The sequence below is a fragment of the Ursus arctos genome, unplaced genomic scaffold (assembly GCF_023065955.2).
Source record: "Ursus arctos isolate Adak ecotype North America unplaced genomic scaffold, UrsArc2.0 scaffold_20, whole genome shotgun sequence".
NCBI lineage: Eukaryota > Metazoa > Chordata > Mammalia > Carnivora > Ursidae > Ursus > Ursus arctos.
The window spans coordinates 35,048,084-35,067,899 of NW_026622875.1; the positions used below are offsets into that span (position 1 = coordinate 35,048,084).

Consider the following 19,816-nt stretch of genomic DNA (forward strand, 5'->3'; position numbering starts at 1 on the left):
ATACCGTTTCATTTAAACAGGAGTAGGATAAGATACTTTGGTGACCAGAGAAAAAGCAATCGTCATTGCAGGGATGTCCTATGTAGCAAATTCTTTATGAGTTATCGGACCTTTCAACAATTATGTCTTTTTAAGAATGAACTCTTTTACTCCAGCTCTTTTAAAACATGTATGGGAGTGTTTTAAATATATAATATCTCTTGAAATACAGGCCGAAAGGAGAACTGTCATGGTGTGGTGCCCCCACCCCCACTTCCGTCATTTAAAATGTTTGCAAATACACGACTCTTTTCCTGTGTGTTTGCATGACTATACAGTGAGGCATATTCTACATACATAAGGAAAGAACAGTCTTACAATGAAAGTTACTTGGATATTAGAGTAAGTGTAATACCTGTCCAGTGAGAGAATAGAAAATGTGGGAGTCTGGGTGCATAGTTTTTTGCTTGTTTGTTTTGTTTTTCTTTTTCTTGTTTTTGTTTTTGTTTTTTTTTGTTTTTTGGGTTTTTTTTTTTTTTTTTTGTATTATAGGAATACAGAAGGTAAGTGTGAACTGTATTTGGTCACAGCACTTGTGACACATGTGTGGGTTTTCTCCATACTAACTTTCTGGACACCAGCTGGGGTCCTATCATTTAATTCAGCTCTGACACTACTCAGAGTTAGTGTCAGACTCCATATGTTTATGGACTCATTCCCACAAGGCTGCCCTCGCTTCTGATGCCAGGCACAAATACTGGGTGCCCAGGGTAACTGAACACTTCTGTCTGACTTGGCTATAAAGTTAGGGCCTCCCCCACATCCTCCTTTTCAGATTTGAGAATTTGTTAGAATGGCTCACAGCACTCAGGGAAACACTTTACTTATATTATTACAAAGGAACTCAGGAACAGCACAATGGAAAAGATGCATGGGGCAAGGCATGGGGAGGAGGAATGTGGAGCCACACTCTCTGTGGGTTGCCAAACTCCCAGGCCCTCAGTGTGTTTACCAACTCAGAGGCTCTCCAAAGCCTGCTGTTGAAGAGTTTTTATGGAGATTTCATTATGTAGGCATGATTGATTACATCATTGGCCATTGGTGATTAACTCAGTCTCCAGCCCCTTTCCTCTCCCAGAAGGTTAGGGGTGGGGTGAAGTTCCAACTCTCTGGTCTTGCCTGGGTGTTTCACCACTGAAGCTATCTAGGGACCCCCAGCCACCAATCATTCATTAGTATATAAAAGTCACTACTCATCATCACAGAGATTCCAAGAGTTATAGACTTGTTTGCCAGGAACGGGAGATAAAGACCAAATATATATATTTTTATTATGCCACAGTAAGGATTATTTGAATAAAATCATCATTCATATATTAAATGTGTATGTGTATATTATGTACACTCACATTTACGTGTAGATAGATAGAAATATAAAACTAAAAAATATATGACTACTTTTGTTTTTGTTTTTTTTTGCTTCAAAGGGAGCAATTTAATCGACTTGCTTTGAAAATGAGAATTATGTGTAATGGTTTTATAAAATTTAGCTCATCACCTTTGTCTTGGGCCTATTACGTCTGCAGATAGGGAGAAATCCCTGTTTTAGAAAACTGAACATTGATAAAAGGAGCAAAATACACTTACTCATCTGGGGTTTGAAAGAGCTCAATTAAAACACTCTTTTTCTCCACCCAAGTGCTGGACCAACTCATAAGAAAATAAGAATAAAGCAGATGGGAGATCAGCTTATCACCTTTCTGATAAAACTGACAAACAGAGGCTCTGACATTCCTCTACAGCAAGTGAGCTTCCCCTTTGTGAACTCTGCAGTTAGGCAAAGTTACCCCGCAGTCACAAACAGAGCTATAATGAGGCAAGGCAGAGCTCCCCAAGTTATAATTTTGAGCTCCGGTACCAGAGCAGATCAGGCGTTCCCCAAAGGCAGCTGAGCCTTGAAGAGAAAGGGGCTGCTCTATATATACCAATATGGCGTTCCAAACTCAATCCAATTAAGTTCCGCCTCTTCTCCCAGGAAAGAAGTGTGTAAAGGAACAGAGAGAGGCCAAGTGTGTTACACCAGCAGACCTGCTTGCACACGAAAGACTGTACCTGCCATTTGGGGCGGGGGGCATGAATTTGAATACTCCAGAACGAATAACAATTTTACTCAAAGTTCGATCTTAAAAATGAGTTTTATATTTATATTTAAGTAAATATGTTCAACTATGCTCAGTAATAGTCCAATTTATTTGTTCAGGGAACATGTACAATCATGTTCTATCTCTTGCAAAGTTTAAAGCAAAAATATCAACAAAACATTTTTAACATTAATTATATAATGCAAAATATGATTTAGGAATTTTGAAATATTGATAGCAGTCCCTAAATTTTTTATAGCTTTACGACTTTTTCCTCAAATGATTATTACTTTTTATGAGATTAGGTATTATTTCTAATATGTACTGAACACTTAAGAATGTATTTTTCTGTTACTACCTTATTATAAATGTCCCACAAAAGCATGTAGTATTTTTATGGAGGCAAACTAACTATTGTAAGCCAATGGTTATTAAATGATTTAAAAATACATATATATATTTTTTTACTTGCACTTAATAGAGGAAAATACATTAAAATTCACCAGTTGATGGCACGTCTTGCAAGAAAGGCAGATCGTAGCGTATGGTATTTTTAGAACTTCAGGAGAAGTGTTTGAAAATCATTAAAATGTCACTGTGTAACTGGAGCAATATTGTATCATAGCACTAGAAAACTCTAAGTGAGCATGTAGCCTGACTTGACCCAATATCACATCTCCTACAAATGTATCACTGAAGTTCACTGGGTTGTGAAAATAAGATTTGTGTTAATCAAATTTATTTCCTACCTAGGCTCAGACGATGGTCTTTAAGAGGTATCAACTGTGCATTTCTATTTTTAAAAAATACTTTAATCATTAATATCTATATTGTTTGGGGGTTTTTTTGAAATGCGGAAAAACATTTTATAGAAAAGGCTAGCAAGGTATGGGATACAAGGAACAACACTGATGGGAGATTAGCATAAAATGCAAAGTACTGTTTGTGCACTCAGTAGCTCTCAGCTAGGTGATCTGGGGTGTGTGTGGGGTGGGGAGAGGTAGAAGAGAAGGAAAGGGAGGGAAGGTATGGGGAACTTCAGTAGAAATCTGGTGATTTTTACCACCTAATACCCTCCTTTTTTTGGATACATATTTTACTTCCATTCTAAAAATGGTGTGTAAACCACTAACTTCTATGTCTATGTCTAGCATTACTGAGTGCATTTACAGTTCCCCTCTTTCACCATCAGTAAGAAATATTTTAACAATCTTCAAAGTGGATTAATAGTGGATTAAGTAATTCAACAAATACTTATCAAGCACCCCCTCTGCCTTCAGATCTGAGCTATTGTTTGGGGATGTCAGAATGGAGACAGTCCGCTTCGGATCATCTATACTTGAGCTCAAATCGTGGTTCTACCACGTGTTGGGTGTTAGATCTTAGACGAGCTGCTTATCCTCTCAGGGACTGAGTTTTCTCATCTATAAAATGGAGTAATTGTACTAACTGTCTGCATTTGTTTCAGATTGTCAAATGACAAAAAAATATACAATTCTGTAACGGGCATGATGCCCTTTATTCAAGGGAAAACACTCCATGGTTTGGGAGTGTACAGTGCCTCACAAGCAGTGGGTCACTCTTCCTGAGGGATTTTGGACAAGAATGAGTTTTTCGGGAGTTAGAAGGGGCAACATGGAAACAGGGCATGATTGGCTAGGAGGTAGGGGATTGCCTTATGAGGCTCCTATGTTTTTGGGTAATAAGCTAGCTAAAGCTGATTGGGAGGATTGTGCTTGGTGTGTGTTTGGATTCCTTGACAGGTGTTTCCTGTAAGTGCAGGCTGGCATAGGTCTCGACGTCAGGCCACTGGCCCTTTTGTGAATCCCAATATATGAATCACTTTTATCAGGGTTTATAAGAAATAATATATGCAAATCACAGAAGACAGAGGATATGGAATATGCTTAGTGAGAGATAGTTGTGGTCATTGGTATATTCTCTGTTTTATTTTAATAGCTAGTTGTTATTCAGTCTCTACTTCGTATTAACAGAAACTTCATTTATTTCTTATTATAACCATATGAAGTAGACATTATTCTTATTCCCATTTAGCAATGAATTTAAGTAATTTGATAAAGTTGACAGAGTAAAAAAAAAAATCTTAAAAGAACTAAGATTTACAGTCATATAATCAAACTCGAGTGTACATTCTTTTATTGGGATTATTTTTTCTCTCCCAAGAGCTTGTGATCTTATGAAGGGCACAAATCCAGTAGTTGTGATATAGTATATTCAGTTATAGTAGAGTGGAAGAAATGGTAAATTCTTTCTAGAAAAAGGAAAAGGTTAGGGTGGGGCCAGCAAGAGTTGGAACAGAGTTAAGAACTTCATAGGGAACATACTATTGAAGCAAATCTTGAAAGATGAGTGAAGTTTGATACACTGAACATTAATTTCTGGAGCTGGACTAGCAAATAGTTGACTGGCTTTTGGAAGCAGATTATAAAAGTCAGGGAGTTGAAGTTTACCTCTACATAGGTAGGCAAAGCTTAAGTCTTAAATATTTCATTATGTCGTTCTTTTTTTTTCAAGTTTTTATTTAAATTCCAGTTAGTTAACATTTTATTATGTCTTTCTAAGGGGTTTACATGGTGTGGAGCTAGAATTCACAGACTAAGTAGGACTTGGCAGAAGGAGATGAAGGCCTAAGAAAACTGACTCCAGGTTTCTGGCTTGGGGACAATTATGGCCTGAATTGTGTGCTCCCCAAATCACATGTTGAAGCCTTAAACTCATCACCTCAGCATGTGACTGACTGCATTTTGGAGTTACGACCTTTAAAGAGGTAATTAAGGTGAAATGAAGCCGTGATGGTGGGCCCTAATCCCGTCCAACCGCTGTCCTCATAAGAAGAGATTGGACACAGGGAGACGTGACGGGTGTGTGTGCACAGAGGAAAGGCTGTGTGATGAGAAAGCAAGGGAGCAGCGCCTCCTCTTTTTACTCTAAACCGATGTGCTTTCATGAAAGCAGGTTTTACATTCAGTTTACCCCCGCAACCCACTTTCTAACAAACATTCACGTTGACCTTCTTGAAGTCCCTGGACAAACCAAGCTGATTTGTTCATGCTCAACTAATATAATTCATCCTCTCTTTTCTCCACATCCACTTCTCAGATTTTTCCTTACTTGAATCATCTTTGTCACTCCCAGTCACCAAGAGAATCCTACCTCTTTTCTATGTTACCGGTTTAGCTGAACCACCTGAGCTCACAGTGGGGATCCTTCCCTTAGCCGGCTCTGTGCTTGCTGCTGGTTGCATTCATCTGGCTTGCCTTTCTCACGCTGTGAAGGGCCTTAAACTTGGCATACTGCTTCATAGTCTCTGAATTTCCTAAATGCCTTGCATATAATAGACACGAGGACACACTTGCTGATTAATTAATTTTATTAAAGGAACTTCACCTACGTGACAGTGTTCAGTTTCTTTTAAAAGTTGCTTTCCTCTGTTGCATGTGTCTCAGTTTTCCCAACTTCATTTCACAGGAGTTCATTCATTATACTAATCTGGTTTTTCCATTCAAACCGGTTGAGTATATCATATGTGCCTTATTGTTCCAGGCACAGGGTCCGAGGCAAATTATTTTTGTTATTTCCCAGATTTGGTTTGAAATGATGGTTGACACTAGGCTATGCATTACGGAGCAACAACATCATCAGTTATCCCAGACCTGGAGACTTATTATTTTTTTTAATAAAGATTTTATTTATTTATTTGACAGAGAGAGACACAGCGAGAGAGGGAACACAAGCAGGGGGAGTGGGAGAGGAAGAAGCAGGCTCCCAGCAGAGGAGCCTGATGTGGGGCTCGATCCCAGGACCCTGGAATCATGACCTGAGCCGAAGGCAGACGCTTAACCACTGAGCCACCCAGGCACCCCTGACCTGGAGACTTTTAATTATAATTTCTAAAAAGTGGGCACTTCAGATTTGTCTGGAGAATTTAGGGGTTGATATGTGAAGCTCCTCGCATTCTCTTCGGCAGTAATACAAACCATATTCAAATGCAATGGCTTTCTTGGCAGCCTCACTTTTGGTGGATAGCAGCAGGTGTTACGTACACTGACACAAGTTTTACATTGCGCCTGCCTTTTCCTCTTACTAAGTGGCTTCAGAAGAAATGATAATAATGAGTAGCTGCACTACACAGTTAGGTATCAATTGCAGTTAGCCGCAAGACCCTGAAAACCTAACAACGTAAGCTTAACCAGTAAGGGCTTTATTTTCTCATATTGAGAGGGGTCTGGAGCTGAGCAGCCCATGTTTGGAATGGTGACAGCAATAGTGGTAGGCTCTTTTTTGCCTTTCTGCTCTGCTGTCTTCAGGTGCTGCTTGTCATTCTCGTTCTTTTCATTCTTAAGTTTTATTTATTTAAGTAACCTTTACACCCAGCATGGGGCTTGAACTCACGACCCTGAGATCAAGAGTTGCATGCTCTTCCGACTGAGCCAGCCCGCACCTCATTCTCATTCTTGTCACCTCGTGGTTGTAAGATGCCTGTTGCGCCTTTAGAACTCATTTCTGTTGAGGCAGAAAGGATAGTGAAAGGCAGAGAGCAAAGGCTTCTCCTTTTGAGGCTTTGCCTTTGTGGGCAGGAAGGAGTGTTCGGGGATTTCCATCAAGATGTCATTGACTATAACTCTTTCACATGGCCATCTCTAGCTGGAAGAAAGGCTGAAAAATCAAAGTTTTCCAGTCTATTTTTAAAGTTTTCACACCTTTAGAGTAGAAATAGAAAAAGAAAAAGGAAGAAAAAAAAAAGAAAAAAAAAGGCTTGGAAGTGAGGTCGGATCAGCCAATCTAGAGTGTCTATCATTTACTGATGATTTTCTATAAGCCAGACAGATTATCCAAGGATTCTACTAGAATGGAGAAGATTGAAACTTAAAAAAAAAAGGGAAAGTAAGTGAACTGTCCAAAACCTCAGTGCTGTGAGAATGTGGAGACAGAATTGAAGCCCAGGACTGCCTGGTCTCAGAGCAGGTATCTTTCCACCATGCGCTGGGCCTCCTATGAAACAAATGATAGAAATTTGGAAATGAGGTGGACGGGAGGCTGGGCTTGGTGCAGTTCCTTCCCCAAACCCCTACATGTGATTGTCATCAAAACAGAAAGCTCCTGCCCCAGTTCTTTTTACTGTTCTCATTTCTTTTATTTATTTATTTTTTTAAAGATTTTATTTATTTATTTGACAGAGATAGAGACAGCCAGCGAGAGAGGGAACACAAGCAGGGGGAGTGGGAGAGGAAGAAGCAGGCTCATAGCGGAGGAGCCTGACGTGGGGCTCGATCCTGTAACGCCGGGATCATGCCCTGAGCCGGAGGCAGACGCTTAACCGCTGTGCCACCCAGGCGCCCCTACTGTTCTCATTTCTTATTTAGACTCCTTACTATTCAATGTGAAAGAGGTCCGAGGACCTGGCATGTCAACGTCACCCAGGAGTTCATGAGAAATGCAGAATCTCAGGCCCTACAGCACCCTCTGAATCAGAATCTGCATTTCAGTAAGCTCCTCGGGTGAGTCACCTGAGGATCCGAATGTGAGAAGACTTGTGCCACACACATTTCCTAGAAAGGCCTTCTGTGACCACCCTGTCTGAAGGTTGGACCACGTCCAGCCACTCTGTTACGTCAGCTTGTTCATTGTCTTCCTAGCATTGACTGTGATCTGAAACAACCTTTCTGAAAAGCTAGTTTCTGTCATAATAGTTCCGTGCTCCATTAAAATTGAGTTTTCATCTGGGAACAGGCTCTGCGTCTCTCCTTCCGGGTCGTATCCCCAACACGTGTAGTGTGAGTGTCTGACACTCAGTAAGTTCTCAAGAGATGTTTGAGGGATGGATGGATGAATAAATGAATGTAGAAATGATGTCCAATTTAGCACGTTTTATTATTCAGAGAGAGAAAACAACATAGCCTTCTTGCTTATTCAAAATCATCAGATCATAACTCTCAAAGCTGCACATCTCAGGTGTGCATTCTGATGAATGTATTGTTTGGCTCTGTTGTGCTTGATTTAAGTCAAAGGCAATTTGACATGTATTTACCCAAGTCGGTTGCCTCTCAAAATGTGTTCTTACTGCTGGTGTTGAATGGCCTTTTCACTTCAAATAGAATCTCTGCTCTTGGTCTATTTCTTGTTCTTTTGATTTTTCTGTTCATCTTTCACTTTCTGGGACTCTCAATTTGTCCAATATTTTTAAGATAATTGAAGGCATTTAAAAAACATATATTTATATGATATATATATATATATATATATATATTCTCTAAAACATTAGGCCCTTGATCAGGTATTAATTACATCTGAGATGATTTTTGTATACTTTGAATATTTTCATTTTCAATATGGAACATTGTAATAATGTTCCCTTCACTTTCTGAAATATTTGCCTGCTTTTTTGTTTGTTTGTTTGTTTGGTTGCATAATGGAAGAAACATATGCAAAAATCCTGATAGAAAGCTGTTGTCTAATGGGAGAACTATTGTAAAAATTGATACTTTTTCTGAGAACAATTTCTGCCTCCAGGATATCTATACCAACTCTTTGTCAAATATATGATGAAATAGGAAATGAAGAGCCCAGGCAGATGCTTAAGGTGATTGAAGAATCTTTATCTCATCTATATTATCTATATTAAAAGAAAAAAAGTCCTTTGGGTTTTCTATACATTTTCACTATCATCATTTCATTTTTTTTTAAATAATCTTCTAAAGGCAAATAGTGAAAGCCAGGATGTATAAACTAAGTTACCTTGAGAGATCGTGGGATAATAAGATGAGTCTTCTGATAGACTATGATGGAGACTGTGGCCTAATACACATGGTATGCTTCACAGAGTCATTCCATTTTAAAGAAAAACTTTAAATATTTTGCAACCCATTAAAACATACCCGTGGACTAAATGTTTTCTTGTGACTTGTTATCCTTGGACAAATCTTGTTAGTCTGATTCTTATAAAAAGTATTACAGTTTTATTACTTTAAGAACGGAGACATGATTTTAACCGTTTTGGGAGGTTAATTTAACATTAAAACATTTTTTCAATTGAGTGACCAACTAATTGAGACACTAGACAAATGGGTATTAAGAAGATTAATAAATTCAGGCTGAGAATTTTAAGAAGTCATATATATGGACCCTCTCTGGCTGGATATATGCATTCTTAGTGATATTCTCTATATCCAACAGAATTCACCTGGATGTTGGTATTAGGGAATGTTCCCAATTCAGGGATTATAGCTGTCATGCCACTGTCATGAATGATATGGTACAATCCCTTCGGACAAGCTGGAAGCCATAGGACAGAAGGATCTGCAAGTTCCTGTGTCTCTGGAGTCAGCATCTGATGGAGAGGCAGACTTAGGACAGGCAGGACATTGTGGGTTTGTGATGCAGAGGGTGGTGGTGTGGGAGTGGTTTCCCTTTTTGCATTTCTTTTTATATGGGTTAGTGTGGTGATGGCGTGCCAGTGTGAGAAAAACAGACTGTTGAGTGCCAAAAGCTTAGGTGCCAGCCTGTCAGAGAAGTGGTGGGAAACATTGGGTGCTCTGAAGAGAAGGGCCTGGGTCCCCAGTTTCAGAGGTTTGAGTTTAGTTTCAGCCTCTCACATCAGTAAAAATCAGCTGTCCATCCCAGCTAGCTTGTTTGCAGACAAGGAGAATGTCTGGGAGCCCCACTGAGCAATCCTGCTTGTCTCCATAACAGGCTTCCCCCAAATTCCATGAGGCTTTGAATGTATTTATTTGACACATTTCATGGGGACTGATTTGGCTCAGAGAGAACATCGAAGTTTCACTAGATAAATGTCTACTGAAATGTTCATCTAATTGCTTCAATTTCTTGAAATTATGTGGTAACTCAATTTTATTTAATCTACTTTAAAAATACCTCTTTCAGTTCTTGAGAAAAATACGTACAGGCTCAACGTGGAGAATCCAATTTTTTGCCTAAGTATTAGCATTTCATAGCAAACATTCATATTAATGTTGATGCAAGATGGGAGGTGAGATGAATATTTATTAGCTAGAAAACTGCTAAAATGACTGATTATATTGAGGAGAAACTTTGGAAGTTATAAATGGTGCTTATGAGCTCATTGGTCTGTGTGTTTGTTTCTTTATTGTGTTCCTCTTCCCTTTCTAGACTCTGAGCTGTGTGAAGGCAGAGGCCGTGTCTGATTCACTTTTGAGTGAACTTAACCAGAATGGAGGTTAAGGTGGGCACGTGAAAGACTGAACTGAGTGGCATTAAGAGATGAACTTGTGGCTATTTGGAATCAGTTTAGAATGATTTTTAAAAATTTATTTATTGAAAGAGAGTTTTTGAGCTAGGGAAACTCCAGCAATAATCTAAGATTTAGTAGGCGAATGGGGATTTTTAAGCACATGGGAGGTCATAGGTAACAAGGTAGAATACAAGTATGCTAAATTTATTTAAAGAAAATTCGATATGATGGAGGGACAAAAACTATCAAAATTAACTTGTGTATATGAAGAACCAAATAGAACTTTTATAAATGAGAAAGATAATAATTAAAAGTAAACTCAATGAATAGGATGGACAGCAGGTTAATCACAGAATAAGAAAAAAAAATCAGTGAATCAGAAAAGGAAAAAATCCAATGTATTACAATGTATTACACATGAAAAAAAAAAGTCAAGAGGAATATGGTTAGAGTAAAAAGATCTAAAAATATGTGGACTTTTAGAAAGAGAGAAGAGAATGGTGAGTAATAAACTATTAAGGATTTTTCAAAATTAATGCAGCTCAATATTCAGATTTAGGAAGCCCGACAAATCTGAACAGAATAAATGTAATGAAACCAAACCAAGAAATGTTGTGAAACTAAATACTAGATGCAAAGAGAAGATCTTAAAAGCAGGCTTAGAGAAAAGACTTTATCTGTAAATGGAAGCCAATTTGAGCAGGAGCCCTCCTCTCAACACAATAAAAGCCTGAAGAAAATTCAACACTATCTTCAAACTGTTGATAAGAATCAGTGCCAACCTAGAATGTTTTATCCACTTGAACTCTTGAAAAAATGGAGATAAAGTTACAGAAACATCAGCCAAAAACATAGATCATTCACTAACAACAAAACTTTCCTATTAGAAACTTTAGTGTTAGAAATGAACAAGAGGAAATGACAGCAGTACAGCAGAGATTAAGGAGGTAATATAATAAAAAAAAGAACTTTATGCCAATAATTTTTCAAAATTAGATGAAATGGAAAGTTTGTAGAAAAATTTTTAAAAACTGACTCGAGAAAGGAAATTTGAATTACCTTGTAATTGTTAAACAAATCAAATCACTTGCCTAAATATTTTCCTCCCAAATATTAAACTCAAATGATTTTATGGATGTTTGCCATTTGCTGCTCAAGTACAGAAATGTAATTGACTTTGAATATTTTTCTTGTAATTGTCAATTTTGCTGAAGGCATTAATAAATATCAGTAATTTCTCTGTAGATTGTCCCAAACATTTAATAAACATATAACCTCAATCTTTTTTTTTTTTTAAGATTTTATTTATTTATTTGACAGAGAGAGAGACAGCCAGTGAGAGAGGGAACACAAGCAGGGGGAGTGGGAGAGAAAGAAGCAGGCTCCCAGCGGAAGAGCCTGATGTGGGGCTGGAACACTGATGTGGATCCCAGAACACTGGGATCACGCCCTGAGCCGAAGGCAGACGCCTGATGACTGAGCCACCCAGGCACCCCTATAACCTCAATCTTAAACAGATTCTTTCAGGGGATAGAAAAATTATATAATCTTGACATTAAAACCAGCTAAGGACAGCTTACAAAGCATGGGAAAGAAAATGACAAGCTAATCTCACCATAAATGTAGATGCAAAGATTCTAAATAAAAACAAACTGAATCCAACAATGATAAAAAGCAACAGTGCATTCTGAGCAAATTGAATTTATCACAGCAAAGAAAGTTTCAACATTAGAAAGTCTATTAATAAGTCTACCATATTAATTGATTAAAGGAGACAATATGATCATTTCTAAGTTCCAGAGTTCCAACACAGTACACATTAAAAATATTTTTGGTAGAGCTCATGGCAAAAATACAAATAAGGGAATCTTCTGCTTTTTGATGAATTGTGTCTACCCCAATTTTTTTTTAAAAAGCCAATATAATAATCAGTTGAAACACTGAAAGTATTTCCTCTAAAAATCAGGATCAAGATAAATAAACACATCGTTGTTGCCATTTCTGTTTGCAATACACTAGCAACCCTGACTAGTGCCATAAGAAGGGAAAAATAAAAGTAAAGATTATTAAGAAAGTAGCAAACTTGTCATATTTTCAAATGTTATAATTGCTTACACAAAAAGCCCAAAACAATCTACAGAGAAATTACTGATATTTATTAATGCCTTCAGCAAAATTGAGAATTACAAGAAAAATATTCAAAGTCAATTACATTTCTGTACTTGAGCAGCAAATGGCAAATAAATGCAATTAAAAAAAATTCTATATGTAATAGTAAACAAAAAAGATGCCTAGCAAAAAATGTACCTGAACTTTAGGAAGAAAATTTTGTCCTTGTTGAAAGGTACTAAAGAATATCTAAATAAATATCTAAATAAGTTCAGTAAAATATTTATGCATCAATAAAATTTTAATATCACAAAAACATTAGCTAACCCTTAATGGATGGATAGATCTAGTGAAATTCCAAAGAAAATCCTGAATCTCAACAAGATTTTTTTTCTTTTGATTTTTCTAGTTGGTATTTTTTTATGTAATCCAGCAAGGTGACTTTAAATAACAGAATTGCAAAAATAGCTGACTGTTCTTTTTTTTATGTTATGTTAGTCACCATACAGTACATCATTAGTTTTTGATGTAGTGTTCCGTGATTCATCATTTGCATATAACACCGAGTACTCCATGCAATATGTGCCCTCCTTAATACCCATCACCAGCCTAGCCCAATCCCCCATCCCCCTCCCCTCTGAAACCGTCAGTTTGTTTCCCAGAGTCCATAGTCTCTCGTGGTTCATTCCTCCTTCTGTTTAGCCCCCCTTCATTCTTCCATTCCTTCTCCTACCGATCTCCCTGCTATTCCTTATGTTCCATAAATGAGTGAAACCATATGATAATTGTCTTTCTCTGCTTGACTTATTTCACTTAGCATAATCTCCTCCAGTCCTGTCCATGTTGCTGCAAATGTTGGGTAATCGTTCTTTCTGATGGCTGAGTAATATTCCATTGTATATGTGGACCACATCTTCTTTATCCATTCGTCTGTTGAAGGGCATCTCGGCTCCTTCCACAATTTAGCTATTGTGGACAATACTGTTATGAACATTGGGGTGCATATGGCCCTTCTCTTCACTACGTCTGTATCTTTGGGGTAAATACCCAGTAGTGCAATTGCTGGGTCATAGGGTAGCTCTATTTTTAACTTTTTGAGGGACCTCCATACTGTTTTCCAAAGTGGCTGTACCAACTTGCATTCCCACCAACAGTGTAAGAGGTATCCCCTTTCTCCACATCCTCTCCAACATTTGTCATTTCTTGCCTTGTCAACTTTTGCCGTTCTAACTGGAGTAAGGTGGTATCTTAATGTGGTTTTGATTTGAATTTCCCTGATGGCTAATGATTTTGAACATTTTTTCATGTGTCTGATAGCCATTTGTATGTCTTCATTGGAAAAGTGTCTGTTCATATGTTCTGCCCATTTTTTTATTTGATCATTTGTTTCTTGGGTATTGAGTTTGAGAAGTTCTTGATAGATCTTGGATACCAGCCTTTTATCTGTAGTTTCATTTGCAAATATCTTCTCCCATTCTGTGGGTCGCCTCTTTGTTTTGATGACTGTGTCCTTTGCTGTGCAGAAACTTTTTATCTTGATGAAGTCCCAAAAGTTCATTTTTTTTGTTTGTTTGTTTCTCTTGCCTTTGGAGATGTGTCATGAAAGAAGTTGGTGTGGCCGATATCGAAGAGGTTACAGCCTATGTTCTTCTCTATGATGTTGATGGATTCCTGTCTCACATCAAGGTTCTTTTCATCCGTTTGGAGTTTATCTTTGTGTGTGGTGTGAGAGAGTGGTCAAGTTTCATTCTTTTATATATAGCTGTCCAATTTTCCCAGCACCATTTATTGAAGAGACTGTATTGAAGAGTCTTTTTTCCACCAGATGTTTTTTCCTGCTTTGTCAAAGATTAGTTGACCATAGAGCCGAGGGTCCATTTCTGGAGTCTCTATTCTGTTCCATTGGTCTATGTGTCTGTTTTTGTGTCAGTACCATGCTGTCTTTGTGATCACGGCTTTGTAGTATAGCTTGAAATCAGGCAACGTGATGCCCCCAACTTTCTTTTTCTTTTTCAACCTTTCCTTGGCGATTTGGGGTCTTTTCTGGTTCCACACAAATTTTAGGATTGTTTGTTGCAGCTCTTTGAAAGATGTCATTGGTACTTTGATCAGGATGGCGTTGAAAGTGTAGATTGCTCTGGGTAGCATAGACATTTTAACTATGTTTATTCTTCTGATCTATGAGCATGGAATGTTTTTTCATCTTTTTGTGTCTTCTTCAATGTCTTTCATCAGTGTTCTGTAGTTTCTAGAATACAGATCCTTTACCTCTCTGGTTAAGTTAATTCCGAGATATTGTATGATTTTTGGTGCTATTGTAAATGGAATCGATTCCCTAATTTCTCTTTCTTCAGTCTCATTGTTCGTGTATAGAAATGCAACTGATTTCTGAGCATTGATTTTGTATCCTGCCACATTACTGAATTGTTCTATGAGTTCTAGTAATTTGGGGGTGGAGTCTTTTGGGTTTTCCGTATAAAGTGTCATGTCATCTGCAAAGAGAGAGAGTTTGACTTCTTCTTAGCTGATTTGAATACTTTTTATCCCTTTTTGTCGTCTGATTGCTGTTGCAAGGATTTCTAGTACTATACTGAATAATAATGGTGAGAGTGGGCATCCTTGTCATGTTCCTGATCTTAAGGGAAAGCCTTTCAGCTTTTCCCCATTGAGAATGATATTTGCTGTAGGCTTTTCATAGATGGTTTTATGAAATTGAGGGATGTACCCTCTATCCCTACACTCTGAAGGGTTTTAATCAGGAAAGGATGCTGTATTTTGTCAGATGCTTTTTCTGCATCTATTGAGAGGATCATATGATTTTTGGCTTTTTTCTTGTTGATATGATGTATCACGCTGATCGATTTGTGAATGTTGAACCACCCTTGCATCCCAGGGATGAATCCCACTTGGTCTTGATGGATAATCCTTTTGATGTACTGTTGGATCCTATTAGCTAGGATCTTGTTGAGAATTTTCACGTTCATATTCATCAGGGAAATTGGTTTGTAATTCTCTTTTTTGATGGGGGTCTTTGCCTGGTTTGGGGATCAAGGTACTACTGGCCTCATAGAATGAGTTTGGTAGTTTTCCTTCTGTTTCTATTTTTTGAAACAGCTTCAGGAGAATAGGTATTATTTCTTCTTCGAATGTTTGGTAGAATTCCCCGGGGAATCCCTGAGGCCCTGGACTCTTGTTTTGGGGGAGGTTTTTGATCACTGCTTCAATCTCTTCATAATTAATCGGTCTGTTTAAATAATCAATTTCTTCCTGTTTCAGTCTTGGTAGTTTATAGGTTTCCAGGAAGGCATCCATTTCTTCCAGGTTGTTTAATTTATTGGCATATAGTTGTTGATAATCATTTCTAATGATTGTTTCTATTTCCTTGGTGTTGGTCATGATTGCTCCCCTTTCATTCATAATTTCATTAATTTGGGTCCTTTCTCTATTCTTTTGAATAAGTCTGGCCCGTGGCTTATTGATCTTATTCATTCTTTCAAAGAACCAGCTTCTAGTTCTGTTGATCTGCTCTACTGTGCTCCTGGTTTCTAATTCATTGATCTCTGCATCTAATCTTGATCAACTGCCTTCTCGTGTGTGGGTTAGGCCTGTTCTTCTGTTCCAGCTCCAGCTTCTTAAGGTGAGAATATAAAGACTGCATTTTAGATTTTTCTATTCCTTTGAGTGAGGCTTGGATGGCTATGTATTTCCAGTTAGGACCGCCTTTGCAGTGTCCCATAGGTTTTGGACCAATGTGTTTTCTGTTGTCATTGGTTTCCATAAATTGCTTAACGTCTTCTTTAATTCCCTGGTTTACGTAATCATTCTTAAGCAGAATGGTTCTTAGTTTCCAAGTGTTTGAGTTTCTTCCAAATTTTTCCTTGTGATTGAGTTCCAGTTTCAAAGCAGTGTGGTTTGAGAATATGCAGGGAATAATGTCAGTCTTTTGGTATCGGTTGAGACCTGATGTGTGACCCAGTATACGGTCTATTCTGGGGAAAGTTCCATGTGCATTTGAAAAGAATGAGTATTCTGTTGTTCTAGGGTGTAGTGTTCTGTATATATCTATGAGGTCCAACTCGTCCAGTGTATCATTCAAAGCTCTTGTTTCTTTGTTGATTTTCTGCTTAGATGTTCTGTCTATTGCTGAGAGTGGAGTGTTGAGTTCCTCTACTATTAACGTATTATTATCTATATGTCTCTTTATTCTGGTTAAGAGTTGGCTTGTGTATCTAGCTGCTCCCCTGTTGGGGGCATAGATATTTATAATTGTTAGATCCTCTTGTTGGATACACCCTTTAAGAATTATAGAGTGTCCTTTTGTATCTCTAACTACAGTCTTGAGCTTAAAATCTAATCTGTCTGATATGAGAATTGCTACCCCAGCTTTCTTTTGAGGTCTATTGGCATGAAAAATGGTTTTCCGTCCCTTCCCTTTCAGTCTGGATGTATCTTTAGGGTCAAATGAGTCTCTTGTAGACAGCATATGGATGGGTCATGTCTTTTTATCGAATCTGCAACCCTGTGGTGCTTTATGGGAGCATTTAGGCCATTCACATTGAGAGTGATTATTGAGAGATATGATTTTAATGATGTCATGCTGCCTGTGAAATCTTTGTTTGTATAGATTGTAAATTTCTGTTCTGTATCACTCTTGGGGTCTTTTAACTTTTATGGAACCCCCCTTAATATTTCTTGTATGGCTGGCTTGGTGGTCACATATTTTTTCAGTGTTTTCCGATCTTGGAAGGTCCTTGTCTCTTCATCAATTCTGAATGACAGCCTTGCTGGATAAAGGATCCTTGGCTGCATGTTCTTCTCACTTAGTGCTCTGAATATGTCTTGCCAGCTTTTTCTGGCTTGCCAGGTCTCTGTAGACAGGTCTGACTTTATTCTGATGTTCTTCCCTCTGTAGGTGAGGATTCTCTTCCCCCTGGCCGCTTTGAAGATTTTATCCTTGGATCTAAGATTTGCAAATTGTACTATTATGTGACATGGTGTTGGTCTCTTATCATTGATCTTGGCAGGGGTCTTCTCTGCCTCTTGGACACGAATGCTTGTTTCCTTCACCACATTCGGGAAGTTCTTAGCTACAATTTGTTCAAATATCTCTTCTAGAACTCTCTCTTTCTCCACCTCCTTGGGGATGTTGATGATTCTGACATTGGAATGTTTCATTGAGTCAGTAATCTCCTGTATTCTACATTCTTGAAATTGGAATTTTTTAAGCCAAGTTCCCTCTTTTTCCTTCCTTTCTTTTTTTTTTTTTATAATGATTTTTTATTATATTATGTTAGTCACCATACAGTACATCCCCGGTTTTCGATGTAAGGCTCGATGATTCATTAGTTGTGTATAACACCCAGTGCACCATGCAATATGTGCCCTCCTTACTACCCATCACCGGTCTATCCCATTCCCCCACCCTCCTCCCCTCTGTAGCCCTCAGTTTGTTTCTCATAGTCCATAGTCTCTCATGTTTCATTCCCCCTTCTGATTACCCCCCCTTTCTTTATCCCTTTCTTCCCCTACTGCTCATTCTAGTTCTTATGTTCCATAGATGAGAGAAATCATATGATAGTTGTCTTTCTCTGCTTGACTTATTTCACTAAGCATTATCTCCTCCAGTGCCGTCCATGTTGTAGCAAATGTTGAGAACTCATTCTTTCTGATTGCTGAGTAATATTCCATTGTATATATGGACCACAACTTCTTAATCCAGTCATCTGTTGCAGGGCATCTCGGCTCCTTCCACGAGTTAGCTATTGTGGACATTGCTGCTATGAACATTGGGGTGCATATGGCCCTTCTCTTCACTACGTCTGTATCTTTGGGGTAAACACCCAGTAGTGCAATGGCTGGATCATAGGGTAGCTCAATTTTTAACTTTTTAAGGGACCTCCACACGGTTTTCCAGAGTGGCTGTACCAACTTGCATTCCCACCAACAATGTAGGAGGGATCCCCTTTCTCCACATCCTCTCCAACAATTGTTGTTTCTTGCCTTGTCTATTTTTGCCATTCTAACTGGCGTAAGGTGGTATCTCAGTGTGGTTTTGATTTGAATTTCCTTGATGGCTAATGATTTTGAACATTTTTTCATGTGTCTGAGAAATCAGGGAATCCATCCCATTTACAATAGCACCAAAAACCATACGTTACCTTGGAATTAACTTAACCAGAGACGTAAAGGACCTTTATTCTAGAAACTATAAATCACTCTTAAAAGACATTGAGGAAGACATAAAAAGATGGAAAGATACTCCATGCTCATGGATCGGAAGAATTAACATAGTTAAAATGTCCATGCTACCCAGAGCAATCTACACTTTCAATGCTATCCCGATCAAAATACCGAGAACGTTTTTCAAAGAACTGGAACACATAGTCCTTAAATTTGTATGGAACCAGAAAAGACCCCGAATCTCCAAGGAACTGTTGAAAAGGAAAAACAAAGCTGGGGGCATCACAATGCCGGATTTCGAGCTGTACTACAAAGCTGTGATCACAAAGACAGCATGGTACTGGCACAAAAACAGACACATAGACCAATGGAACAGAATAGAGAGCCCAGAAATGGACCCTCAGCTCTTTGGGCAACTAATATTTGATAAAGCAGGAAAAAACATCCGGTGGGAAAAAGACAGTCTCTTCAATAAATGGTGCTGGGAAAATTGGACAGCTACATGCAAAAGAATGAAACTTGACCACTATCTCACACCATACACAAAAATAAACTCCAAATGGATGAAAGACCTCGATGTGAGACAGGAATCCATCAAAATTCTAGAGGAGAACATAGGCAGCAACCTCTACGACATCGGCCAAAGCAACCTTTTTCATGATACATCCCCAAAGGCAAGAGAAACAAAAGACAAAATGAATTTATGGGACTTCATCAAGATTAAAAGTTTCTGCACAGCCAAGGAAACAGTCAGAAAAACTAAGAGGCAGCCCACGGAATGGGAGAATATATTTGCAAATGACACTACAGATAAAGGACTGGTATCCAAGATCTACAAAGAACTTCTCAAACTGAATACACGAGAAACAAATAAACAAATCAAAAAATGGGCAGAAGATATGAACAGACACTTTTCCAATGAAGACATACAAATGGCTAACAGACACATGAAAAAATTTTTCCTTCCTTTGTATCATCTCATCTTCAAACTCACTAATTCATTCTTCTGCCTCGTTTAGCCTGGCCATCAGAGCATCCAGTTTAGACTGCATTTGATTCATAGCATTCTTAATTTCTGCCAGATTCACTCTCATTTCCACCCTTAGAGATTCTACATTCTTGTTAATATTTTCATTAATATTTTTTTCAAGCCTACACATCATCTTGACCATTGTTA

At 38.2% G+C, this 19,816-nt stretch overlaps 1 protein-coding gene across 1 annotated transcript in view; it reads left to right on the plus strand.

The window, feature by feature from the left end:
* Nucleotides 1-19,816, plus strand: part of KCNH8 (potassium voltage-gated channel subfamily H member 8) — a 361,687-nt gene that overhangs the window by 156,615 nt on the left and 185,256 nt on the right. The gene's annotated exons all lie outside the window — the stretch shown is intronic.